We start from the raw sequence: 13,252 nt of genomic DNA on the forward strand, positions 1-13,252 counted from the left end.
TTTGCTGGTTTCGACTCGTAGATTTCAGGGCAAAATTGAGAAAATGGTTTTCATGAATATGCAAGAGAAGTAACAGACGAGAACAACCACTAATGCACTTGAAACATGAAACAATCCACTTTATAAATTTCATATCTATCTCATCACCATAATCGACAAAACGCGTGCTTTACCGAAACAATCTCTGCTATTTTCTAACTTTAATTTTATTTCTTAACATTTTCCTTGCGATAAAGTATTCCAATAATCAATTTAAAGCTTAGCATGGTAATGCCTTTAATGAGTTTTGTTGTTGTTGTTGTTGTTGTTGTTTTGGGGTACAAATTGGTCCTAATCGGCTAAGAAAGTTGATAGTCATGGAACAAGTTTTCGTCAATATCTTCATAACCCTTTTTCTTTAAGCCTACTGATTATATTCATTCTGCTGGTTATGATGAAATCAGCACTGTTTTGCTGAAACAGATTTTCAGATCGATCCCCCCCCCCCCTCTGTCATATCTGTCATCTCTTTTTATTATTTGGAGTATTTCCTACTCCACTCAGGGTAGAAAAAGTTATTCCTGCGTATAAAAAAAGATGATTCTTCGAATATTAGTAATTACCGACCCATTTCTTTGTTACCCATCTTTTCTATTATACTTGAATAGACTCGACATATTTTTATAAACCAAACACAATATTTTGAATCCTGATCAGTACGGGTTCAGAAGATCACATTCGACTGACTTTGCACTTGCACAATCATAATTATGATCGAGTATCAAATGCCTTAGCTGTAAAAAAGCATGTTATTGGAGTTTTCATGGACTTAAGCAAGGTATTTGATACTCTTGGTCATTCTATTGTTATCAAAGCTACATTATTATGGTATAAGACGAACAGCTCTGAAACTGATCGCAAGTTAATGATCGAAAGCAATTTATATTTTTTGATTTATGTAATTCGGAAACATTGTTGATCAAATGTGGCATACCGCAAGGGTCAATTCTTGAGCCACTGATCTTTTTTTTCTCTATGTTAATGATTAGCTTTACCTAATGCTTCAAGCCTATTACAATACGCAATTTTTGCTGATGACACCAATGTATTTTTTTCAAACTCAGATTTTCAATGTCTCAGATCTATAAATAATGAATTACCAAAATTGTCACGGTGGTTCAAAGGTAATACGTATTTTATGTTTGAATTTATGACCACAAAAAAACACGAATTATACACATTTTAAACATCCAAGGAACTTGATTGGAAGTGATATTGATTGTATTTTGAAAATGGATGGTGTTCCTCTTCAAAGGACAACAACCATTAAATTCCTTGGAATTTGATATAATCAATGAGACTCTTAGTTTGAATGATCATGTGAAATGTATTTCATCTCCTATTGCTCGTAATGTTGGAATATTAAGTAAACTCAAACATTGTTTATCTTTGGATATTTTGAATATGCTTTATAATGCACTCATTCTACCGTACATCTCCTTTTGTAATGTGATATGGGCAAACTTGGTATCTGCCAATAATACCACACTGGAATTGAAAAAAAAAAGGTTATTCGTACACATGGTATATGTGCAAATGCTGGTTATAATGATCACACAGTTCCCCTTTTCTTCTGTTTTCAGACCTTAAAGGTAAACGATGTCCACACCTTAATGCATTTTTGATGTTCCGCTTTCATACTCATTTATTACCTTTTTCATTTATAGATAATCATGTTCCAGGTGAACGCAGAAATTCATTCCTACCCAACAAAGCATGAAACGGATGTACACTTAAATAACCCCAAATCACTTTTAGCACACAAATCCGTACGATATGCTGGCCCAGATATTTGGAATAAACTCCCATTTGAGTTACGTAACATCAAGTCTATTCATTCATTTTAAAAAAATCTGAGATACTTTATGTAGAAACCCTTAACGACCCATTCTTCAGGGCTCGACACTAACGGTGGCCCGGTGGCCCGGGGCCACCAAATTTCAAAAAAGTTCAAATCTGGTAGCCCATTTTTTTTTTCGAAAAGTAGGGGCCTATGTCAATAAATTCGTAACTTTTTGTGCCGGAAATGCATAAATGCATGCAGTGAGTGTGTGACTCATTAAAAAAAGGACTTTTAATGTTTGTTTGTTTTATGGCCACCAAATTTTTCTCTCGGGCAACCAAAAATCTGAAATTGATGATTTTGGAGAAAAAAAAACAGTTAGTGTGGAGCCCTGCATTCTTTATTCATCGCTATATCTATTATGTATATTTCTTACTTAGTCTTGGCACGTGCGGATGCATCAGCCATGTGTGCAGTATACTGTGCTCCTCTGATCTAACTGGGATTCATTCTTTCTCTGTTGTTCTTTATTCATGCTATGTCGGGCACATCATGGTCCTCTGTGCCCTGTAAGGGCGATTAACATAATAGAATGTTATACTTTCTAGATGATTGTTTTTGTTTTCTTTTTCTTCTCTCTCTTTCAATGTGACTACAACGCAACTTTTATATGACAAATATGTGAATACATCACTGTAACTTATGAGTATAATTATGTGCATGTATGTATGTGTCTAGGTATACATATCTCGAGTTGATCTGGCAAGACTAGTATCGGGATGTTTTATCATCCCCTCCCCATCCCTTTTTCTTCTTTTTATTTCTTCTTCTTCATCTTCTTCTTCTTCTTCTTTTCTCTCTTTGTAACCCTTATTTCAGGAGCATCATGGTGGACCCCCTTGTTTTTCTTTATTGTTATGTTATCAAACAATCAAGCTTTGTGCTTATTCTTGGCAATCGTTCTGTATGCAAATTAAGATGTAACTCACGTACTTGTAATACAGATGAATATAATTGATGAAAATGATAATAATTTTTGAAAATATTCATGTTACGACAACTGTTAATTTGTACAATGTTAATGAAATTGCAGAAAATTGATGTATTTGAAAAAAAGGTATCCAGAGAATAAATCAAATCAAATCAAATCATGTGACTATTTGTATCAAACAAAAAACAAACAAAAAACAAAACAAAAAACAAAAACAAAAAACATACACACATTAAATGGCTTTTGTAATGATGCATCACAATATCATTTGCGACAGTAATGAAGTAAAAACAAAATTGTGAAAAGCTACTGTAATCGCCGTGACGTTGGGGATTGTATGTGGAGGTCATAATTGCATCATTATACATATATACTGCATTCATCAAAAAAAGAAAGTAAACACTTTTTCAAGTTCATATTTCTCATGGAATGTTTGGCTAAATGTTAATTTATTATATACCATATGAAAGGTAATTTAATTGGGTATCAACTTGGTAAGTCAATAAAAAGGGGACCTTTACGCATGAGTGAACACCTTTGTTTTTCTCTTCCAAGGCACAAAAGTAAAAATTGGAAAAATGAACAAGTTGCTATTCATGCGTAAGTGCTCTTCCATGTAACAAGAAGAACAAAAGACACATTAAACACAATAAACAACATGAATTCAGTTGGAAAAATAAACCTATGACCTTAATAATATCTTTAAAACCCAAAAGATCAATAAAGGCTTAATGTAATGGAGGAAAATGAAGAATTCTCTGTCAAATCCAAATTCAAATGAAATGAGAGAAGCAATATCAACTAAAATGGGAGGAATTTGAATGATTTCTCAAATTAGGAAACTTGTAAATTACATTTGGCTCTTGAATATGTCAGATGAATCACAAACTATTAAATTGAATGAATGAAATAAAGATATTTTGTTCATGTAATCATCTGTGTGCCCTTACTTCCTTTGTCATTTGAAGTTTTAGTTCTCCCCTTTTATTTCCCAATATGATTTTGTTTGAGGTTATAAAGAGATAAAGAGAATGAAAACTTATTTTTGCTATTTCATTCATGCCTCTCCTTGTGTAAAACTGGTATTTTGCTATCAGTGTTACTTTGAAGGGCATTTGCAAATGAAAGACAATATATATTTTGCCATTTTTACTTTTGTGCCTTGGAGCACTAAGACAAAGGTGTTCACTCATGCATAAAGCTTCCCTTTCTATTGAGCTACTAGATTGATGCCTCATTGAATTACCTTTAATATGGTCTATAATACCTTGATTTTCATCAAAATCTTCTATGAAAAATACGAACAAGAAAAAGTGTTTACTTTTTTTTGCTGAGTGTATATGCATATATATATATATATATATATATATATGTATATATACATATATATACATTATGTGTGTGTGGTTGTATGTGACTCTGCATCAAACACACACACACACACACACACACACACACCAGACATTAATTTCTAGGGAAAGGCAGATTCTGAAGGAGCACAGACTGAGTATTAAAATGATTCGTAACTCAATACAAATGGACTTTAGTAACCTATCGAAATAATGAAAAGAATTTACACACTCTGGAAAAAAATATTTACTGAGAAAAGAGGCTTCGAAGTTTAGGGTCTATTCAAGTACATGTACTTAATTTCACCAAGCTGCGCTCTGTGCAATAAACGAGACAAAAAGGATGTGAAATTATCAGAATAACGTGGAATTTTGCACAATCTATCAGCACATTCCTTTCCTGACTATACTGTTAACTTTTAGAGCAGTAGCATTATCCTTTCAAGGGTTATAATAGTTGAAAATGAAGAGTGTGTAAAGGGTTCTAAAGAAATAAAAAAGGGCCTCTAAGACATACCTAATCACACTATTCTAGAAAGAAAAGATGTTCTAGAGAGAATTTCATAGAAGAATTCGTAATGCTCTTTCAGAAAATATATTTTTAAAAATCAAGATTGATAAGGTTGACCTGTTTCAGCTTTTTTGAGTCCTCACGGGAAAAAGGGTTGTGCGACTTTTGTTGGTTTTGTGATACAAGGTAATAACCTGTCGTCCAAATACCTTGGGAACGACATTAGCATCTAACCGTATGAACATTTTGCCTTCAGTGGAATATTCCAAGCCATTTTGTGTAAGATATTTTCCTTGTAAGTATCCAATTGGATTTATACATGGTTTTATACCACGTGAGTTATATAGGTAGTATACTTTTTTCTTCTTAGTGCAATTCGATTGTTTGTTTGTTTGTTTGTTTGTTTTTGTCGTTATTAGGAATACACCAATCACATTAGAGTCATTATCTGTATGTCTGTATACTTTTCACTTTTTTATTGATTACATTTTCGACGTTAAGACAATATCTTGAACATATTTTATGATTTTAATTTCTTATGTTTTGAGTTATTTTGCATGAATTGACCATGAGGAAAAAGTCTTCCTCCCCAAAACATCGTTTATTAGCCATGTTAGTACAGGCGCAGACGAAAATTAAAGTTAAAAACCAAAAGTTGAGGCTTGAACCGTAGTGTTTTGGGTTTTGCAAATGATATAACCTATTCTATTGTAAGTTATTGTAAGATAGTCAGAATGCTTTTCATGTGAGTCAATGCGTCAAAATAAGTGCATTTTCACATTTGATGAACACTTTAATTGGAAGACTTAGAAATGAATTCAAAATGTTCACAATGCATTATGCAAATGTGTATGACAATCACAGTGAGAAGTATAGCTTAGTTTAAAAAAAAAAATAACAAAAGTCTGCAAAGTTGTCTCCAGCGCTTCCTTTCGGTATCAAATACATCATATTGCGCAAATGTGTGTGTATTTTTTACGATACCTAAAACAGGTTTCTGATCTCTAGGTAGCTCAAACATCACGAGTAGATGCTTGGAATCATAGCGTATGGAGAGGGTTAAAACCCAAAGAGTGTCAGATTTCCTGTAAGTATTGCTCAGCAGTGAGTTGACAAGGCAGTATCTGGCAAGTACGCAAAGAGTGGCAGACAAATTGACCTTCGAAAACAAAACCAATGTGCATTTCGTTCAACGGAACTTATTCCATTTAAAGCCACGGAAATCGGAAGGCGAACTTCCTGCTAAAGAAAATGTACTTCCAAAGAGAACACATTTTTTTTTTTTTTTTTTTTAGTTCAATCACCGGCAATCAACGTGAAAGTTCAGTGAGGATTAGAAAGTTACCAGTCTTAAGGTCAGAGCTAAGGCAAATCTTCTTGGGGTAGATAGGAATAAAGAAGCATAAACATTGATATCAATATTATTTGGGTGCATGGACATGATATCTGCATATGATATCTATAATTTTTGAAAAAGCTGACATCAGGAAAGAAATCTGTTATGTATCCAGAATTACATCAGATAACCAACAAAATGCCGAAGGCGTCGTGTTTATGTGAGAACTCAAAATAGGTAAGAAGGGTCAGCCTAGCGAAGTCTTTATTGATTGATTTTTATAGTTTTACTTAGTTCCCTGTTAACCCAGTTTTAGTTACAGATCATAAAAGAAATATACGATGGTCATCGTGTTTTGCAGTTTTTCTATAACGTTTTCCTTCGAGAATAGAGTTCGTATATACGTATATAGGGTGCTCTTTTTCATTTTGTTACACTGTATGATTATCTCTTTACACACTCTTCACTTTATTTCCTTTTTTTTTTGCACTTTTGAAATGATAATGGTACTGCTATCGATCATGAAGAGAATTTGAATACAGATGGTGAAAATTTTTGCTTAATTTGATAATTTTTGTTGTGATTTCTATGGCATTTTACAAGCTGTTTTGTGTCTTAAATGTCGCAATACCAGATACTACGTGGGGACCCAAAATATGTAAAATGTGCTAACCCTTAGACACTGTTTTAGTTATCATATCTTCCGAAAGAGCAATACTTGCTATACATACTTAAATACTTTGGGATAATGAATCAAATGCGAAGTTATCATTTTGTTCCATGTCTTTCATAAAACTGTGTTTCAGATCTTTTTTTTTTTAAATCATCATTACGAAGTAATTTGTCAAATGACATTGCATGCAACAGATCACTCGTAAGATGTCACATGCTATCATAAAAAAGTAATAACAAGTTATTGCACATCAAATTGTCATTACAAGTGAAACTTTCGTGTGAATATTTTTTGTAATAACGGTGAGTCATGTTGTTTCTTTTTCGTAATTGGTGTAGGGCCTACAGTTTTGGTTTGTTTTGTTTTTTAATATTATAGTCTCTGTGTTCCGCGTCGCAACGAAACAGCAAAATACAAACTTACAAAATTATAAATAATTGTGGATGCAACGGTAACAAATTTGTTCTTGTGCACAACATAAAAAAGGTTGTAAAAACACTTCAATTTATGGCACATTTACATATGGCAGGATAACAATGCTTGCTAGCAAGTGTACGTATCGCTGCGACCGCGAAAGCAAGCTCGGAGACTAATTTTGATGATTATGAAGAGATGAAGGTATAAGTGAAAGAGCCCAGTGAAAGGGGGAAGTCAAATATGCATGGATTCGTCATTTCATCCTCCCTATCTTGTCTCTATCTTTCCTGACATAGCTATGTAGACACCGCCTTTAATTCTTCTTAAAGTAAGAGAAATATAAAGAAAAAAAAAGATTTTTGGAGAGGGAGGAGCTAATCAGCCTATGAACACCGGAAGTGGCACGAGAAACGAAAAAAAAAAAATTGCACGTTTTTTTTTTTGGTTGTTTTTTTGTTTGTTTGTTTTTTTTTTTGCTTGTCAGCTGATGTAATCCGAATATGGCACAAGAAATATACCCCCCCCCCCCGACACGTATTGTGTTGCTTTGTATTCCTTTTTGGTAGTGCAAAAAGTGAAGACTTGAGCGGTCCTGCATAATTATCCTAAAAACACTCGATGTTTTGGGTTATGATAATGAACGCGCGAAGTGTCGGTCATTCAGAAAGCGATGCGCACCTGCACAGAGGTAACGAAAATACAATCACATCGCACAACTTTCCCTTGAGACTGATCCTCTACAAGCAGTGCGTAATAACAGACATTCTGGTGACTGATTTCGATCCAACGAAATTTGTTTATATTGCAAGTGATTCACAAATTGCCCTACATCGACGTAAATAAGCGCTATATAAATCTATATAAAATGTTTAGTAGAAGCCACGATAGAAAATAATGGGCATACGTGCTCAGGCAGGATTCGAACCTACGACCTCCTGATGCAAGGATATACAACTGTATCCTGCCGGAACATTGTCTGCCTATGATTTCTTATCATGGACTCCACTAATAATTATTATCATAAAATATCCGGTAATTCAGTGATTATTTACGTCGATATAGGGCAAATTTTGTCAATCAGTTGCAAGAATAACAACTCGACGGAAGATTCCATGTCGGATTGAGTCTGAAGAAATTTGTTTACTTTCTGGAAATCATGCTTTTACAATACTTTGTTCGATCTCCTACAGAGTACACGCAAACACACACACACACACATTAACATGTAGGCATCGCCACTTCATGCTGCGTAAAAGCATTTTACATGCATTTGCATGTCCGTCCATCCTATTGAGAGTGAGTTTAGAAGGAAACGGAGTAGCATTGAACAATAAATTCATTGCAAAGCCTCATAAAAAGCATTTTATTCTAATTAATACATGGCAATGTACAGAAAGATTGCGTCACACTCTATAATCATACAAAATTGCGGAGCATGTTTCCTCATGTCGGCTCTCCGCGGCTGTTGAGATTTCTACATGCATGATGTTCCTTGGCTACTACAGTTTTCGCAAAATTGTTTGTAGAAAGTGGCGAGGGATAATAATCATGAAACACGCGCATGATGAAACTTACCGCACGTGTAACCCTCCAGCCTTTCTTCGGCTGTTGGAAATTTGACGATTTTGGCACGTTCTCTTTGTTCAAAACAGGTGTTAAAACATATAATTTACATGTTTCTGCAATGCATCACATAACATCTTCAGCACTTGGTAGCACCATGTTTTTATGTTTTTGAAAAGTTTTTTTGTATCAACAGCGTGTCTTGATTTTCCGCAAACAAATTCAATTTCTCTTCGGCAAAGGACTTGAGACTGTCAGGCATCAATCTTGCCTTGGATTGACGGCAAGATGAAAAGGTATCTTGTATTTTAACATACTCGAATTTCATTGCATTTCTCATTATCATATACGGGACCATGGTTTGGCAGAATGTAAAGTCAACACACTCTCTGCACTTCATACTGAGTATCCATTGACATATCAATGATATCAAAATCATATTACCAGTTACTCTTAAAGCGCCATGGCATTATATTATAGCAAGTCATATCATAAAACGTGCCGTCATACATGTGCTACTGTTTCAGCAATAAAGGTCAGACATTTTTAGATCGCTCTTCTACTTTTCCTCGACTCCACGGGCCATCGCAATAATCAATTTGCTTCATTCCAGACAACTTTCTGCAAAATGCCTTTAAAGAAAAGGGAAAAACCCTTCATATTCAGTACAATGTACTGTTACCGTCACTTGAGCGCAAAGACCTTCAATTGTTGTTTGACGAGGGAACAAGACGAACCAACGGTAGTACATCGTGTTATGGATTACTCGCACGAACGCTGCGTACGTGCTTACATTACAGTGCACTTCCGTTACAACTAACATAGTGGGGCAGATATGTGAAAAAGATGCTCATATCCGGCGGAAAGTATGAAATTTTGCATATAGGGGTATTTTACGGCGCAATATTCCAATATGGCCGCCTTCAAAGATCCCTATCTTCAGTTCTGAATGACATAAGCCATTGGAATTTGATACATAAAAGCATGGCGATATGATGACTTCAATAACAGACTTATTTGATATGTCTGACAGGCTGCACGGCAGCCAATTTGAATTTTTATACATAGTTGCCACGTTGGAGTGTTGACAATCTCTATCTCGGGTTTGTAAATTAGGCTACCTGATTGAGCGCGCGTTTGTAACTGATTGAGTGCGCGCTGCTGTATTTACATTGTGACGTCAGTGAAAGGTGCGTTATGCTTCCTTTTTGCTGCACTTTTTGACATGCCCGTGAATGTTAGTCGTGATGTTTGTCTTCGTAGCCACATTGGAATCAAAGAGAAAATAGCAGGCATTGCGTTTGTCAGACACATCACATTAGTTAATACTTTAACTCAGTATGTTAAAATACATGTTTACACCTAATTTCAGCGTCACTCACCACTTAAAAATCGAGATAGAGATTTTGAATATTGAAATTCAAAACGGCGGCCATTCGATGTTTGTCAGACACTTCAGATCAATCTGTAATCAAATTCAATATGTCATAACGCTCATGTGTACCAAATTTTGGAGCCACAGGTCATTCAGAACTGAAGACAGGGATCTTTAAATTCGTTTTGTGATGGCGGCCATATTGGAATTCAAAATGGCGACCGACCCCGTGGCCAGATCTCTTGGATCTGGCAATACAATGTATTTGAAATCAGCGCCCCAAAATACCCCTATATGCAAAATTTCATACTTTCCGCCGGCTGTGAGCATCTCGACCAATTTTTGCTACATATCTGCCCTATACTAACACGGTTACAACGAAAATCTCGTTACAACGAAGTAAATATTCGGATACCATAACTACTATCTATATAGTTATCTTTAGATACTTCACTGGTCGGCTACATCGAAATTTCGATATATACTGTAAACAAAAAAAAAAAACGCCGATCCAGAGTAATTCGTTATAACGGGAGAGCATTTTAAATGGATCCATATACAAAACAGAGAATTGAATATGTGTACACGTACGTTCAACATAGAAATCATCGATTATTGGTTAAAACAGTCATAGATAAGAATGTTCACGCGTGGTCTTAATGTCACATGTATCATGTTTCTCAGTTTACTGTTAAACCAAAAGAACAAACATTCTAAACGATAGAACGATGGTATCGATTGACAGAAATGTTTATTCTAAAAACAGTGCTGAAAACACAACGCGTGTGGAAATACCATTTGAGAAAGCCGAGGGATAAATTTTAAGTCTTCTGGGTGCCTGGCAAACGCAGAGGGTTAGGTTCAGTTTCTGTAACATCGCTTAACCCGTTGAGGAAGGGCTGATTTTGCTACAACACGAATTTCCCATAGACACCTGCCTGAATATACTCGAAGACTCATCCTCATCGGGATAAGTTTTGTTTGGTCAGAATACGTTTACGAACACATAGAATGAACAAAAGATGATGACGTTTGCCGTTTAAAATATGGTGTATTAGTGATATACTAAACGCAGAAAGTTCCAACATATTACAATGACATGTATTTTTTGGAGATAATAATCTCCACCCTCACTAGCATTTCATATACCATGGATTTTCATGTAACATAATTTATGTTTCCTAACCCTGCCAGCCATCATGTGCATAATGTCGTTGGGCAATAACACACGCACACAGACAAACCAAAAGATAGAATAATATGACATGGTAAAGTCAATCAATTTGAATGCACTTGTCATTTATTATGCTGGTATGTACAGAAGCTCGTAAATTGTAGCAACCACAATTTTTCGTGCATTTGTTGCTTTGTTTCAATTTGATTTGTACTTTGTGAGGTCATCGAAAGTTTATTACCAAATACAACATCCACCAGTCACGTGAATGAAGCAAAATGTATTTATATCTTTAAATAGCTTTCACTCAAATTAGCTCTTCTGGTAGAGACAATAGCAGCTTGTTTTATACACGTACTATTCTATGATTAAACGCAGGACAAATACTGGATAGCGGATGGGCAGGAATGACTTTATGTTCTGTTTTTTCTTGATGTATATTGTATTGAATTTGAAAAAGGTATGATGTTATTTGAAATATGATGTAATACGTGTACAGATGAAAGAGAATAATAAATATCCCAGTGGGGGGGAAAATGTATTTATACCTTTAAATAACTTTCATTCAAATTAGCTCTTCTGGTGGAGACAACAGCAGATTGTTTTATCAATATACACGTACTATTCTATGACAAAACGCAGGACAAATATTGGATAGCGGATGGGCAGGAATGGATTATTTTCTGCGTACAAGGCTTCAGGTATAGGCGTGTGTGGAAGAGAGAAAATCCACTAATATTGTAGCCTTATGATTGCTTAAACATACACATGCGCACACACACACACACAAACACACACCCAAACCAAACACATACACACGTTTATGAGTTAAGCAACAACAGACTGTTCCAAACAGGAACAGAATGTCGCTCAGTGCAGACAGCAACCACACCACACCACATTATAACAATCATGAAAACATCGCGTCTGCCTCTATGACATCACTATCTTACATTATTCATGATCAGATATCATTCTCTCTGTCATAGCGATATCCCGCTGGACAAAAGAATTTTGTAGATACGCATTACACATGTCCAACGGCGGCTAATGAGCACCATCACTATCTTAAAAAGCAGAGAGCGTGACGAATGTACCCCGTAAAGACTCCATTTGTTTGTTTGTTTGTTTATTTATTTCAGCGCCGTCAATCTGTAATACAGTGAACTCCCGTTATAACGGGGTTCTCGGGACAGGCAGCTTTCTTTCGCTGTATCGAAATTTCGTTAAAACCGAACAAATAAACAATAAATAAACAGAGCGGATAAAGTTGCAGCCTGAATTTGTACTTCGTTGTGACCAGAATTTTGTTATAACCGTGTTCGTTATAACGGGAGTGCACTGTATTGCATTAAGCCATGAAACTCCTTGCCCGCCAGAAGATTTCTGCATTTCCGATACTGCAGTTACAATTACAACAAAGGCAGTGACGCAGTTTTCACCTAACCATGACAATCTTAAAAGGCTCTGTGACCACCTATATTTATTGCTATAATCTAGCCGTGGATGAAGACGATGGGCAATAATGTGTTACTACGTAGTATATGTGTATCATGCCATGCCACGTGCTAATGAAATATTGACTAACAACTATACTGTATAGACATCGCACCATGCAACATAATGCGAATTTCACACATAATGATATTGTTTAAGACTGTGATCACAACTGTGAGGTCCTGTTACGAAGACAGTAGTCACTCCTACATGATAGAGCTATCACAGGTTAATATGGCAACCACCTCACAGCAACCCGATCATTATTGGCATTTTTCTATTATCAATGTGATGAATGTAAAATTTTACCAGTAACTTGTAACGACCTGGAACCTCTGCATGAAACAGTACCTGGTACCAACACTATGATGCCCTAATTATTTGCAAAAAATTGGGACGTGATCTCGGGCTGAAACTCATCTCATCCATTCGCGGTCTCGTGTATGAAGTCACGTGACCCAATACGCTTGTGAACTCGGATCATTCCACGCTGGGTTAAATGGAGACACTGACTCAATAAATTGAACTCACTACCAACATGTGT

Source organism: Diadema antillarum, unplaced genomic scaffold (genome assembly GCF_040938485.1).
Source record: "Diadema antillarum isolate AM-2024a unplaced genomic scaffold, OU_Dant_1.0 seq00000175_RagTag, whole genome shotgun sequence".
NCBI lineage: Eukaryota > Metazoa > Echinodermata > Echinoidea > Diadematoida > Diadematidae > Diadema > Diadema antillarum.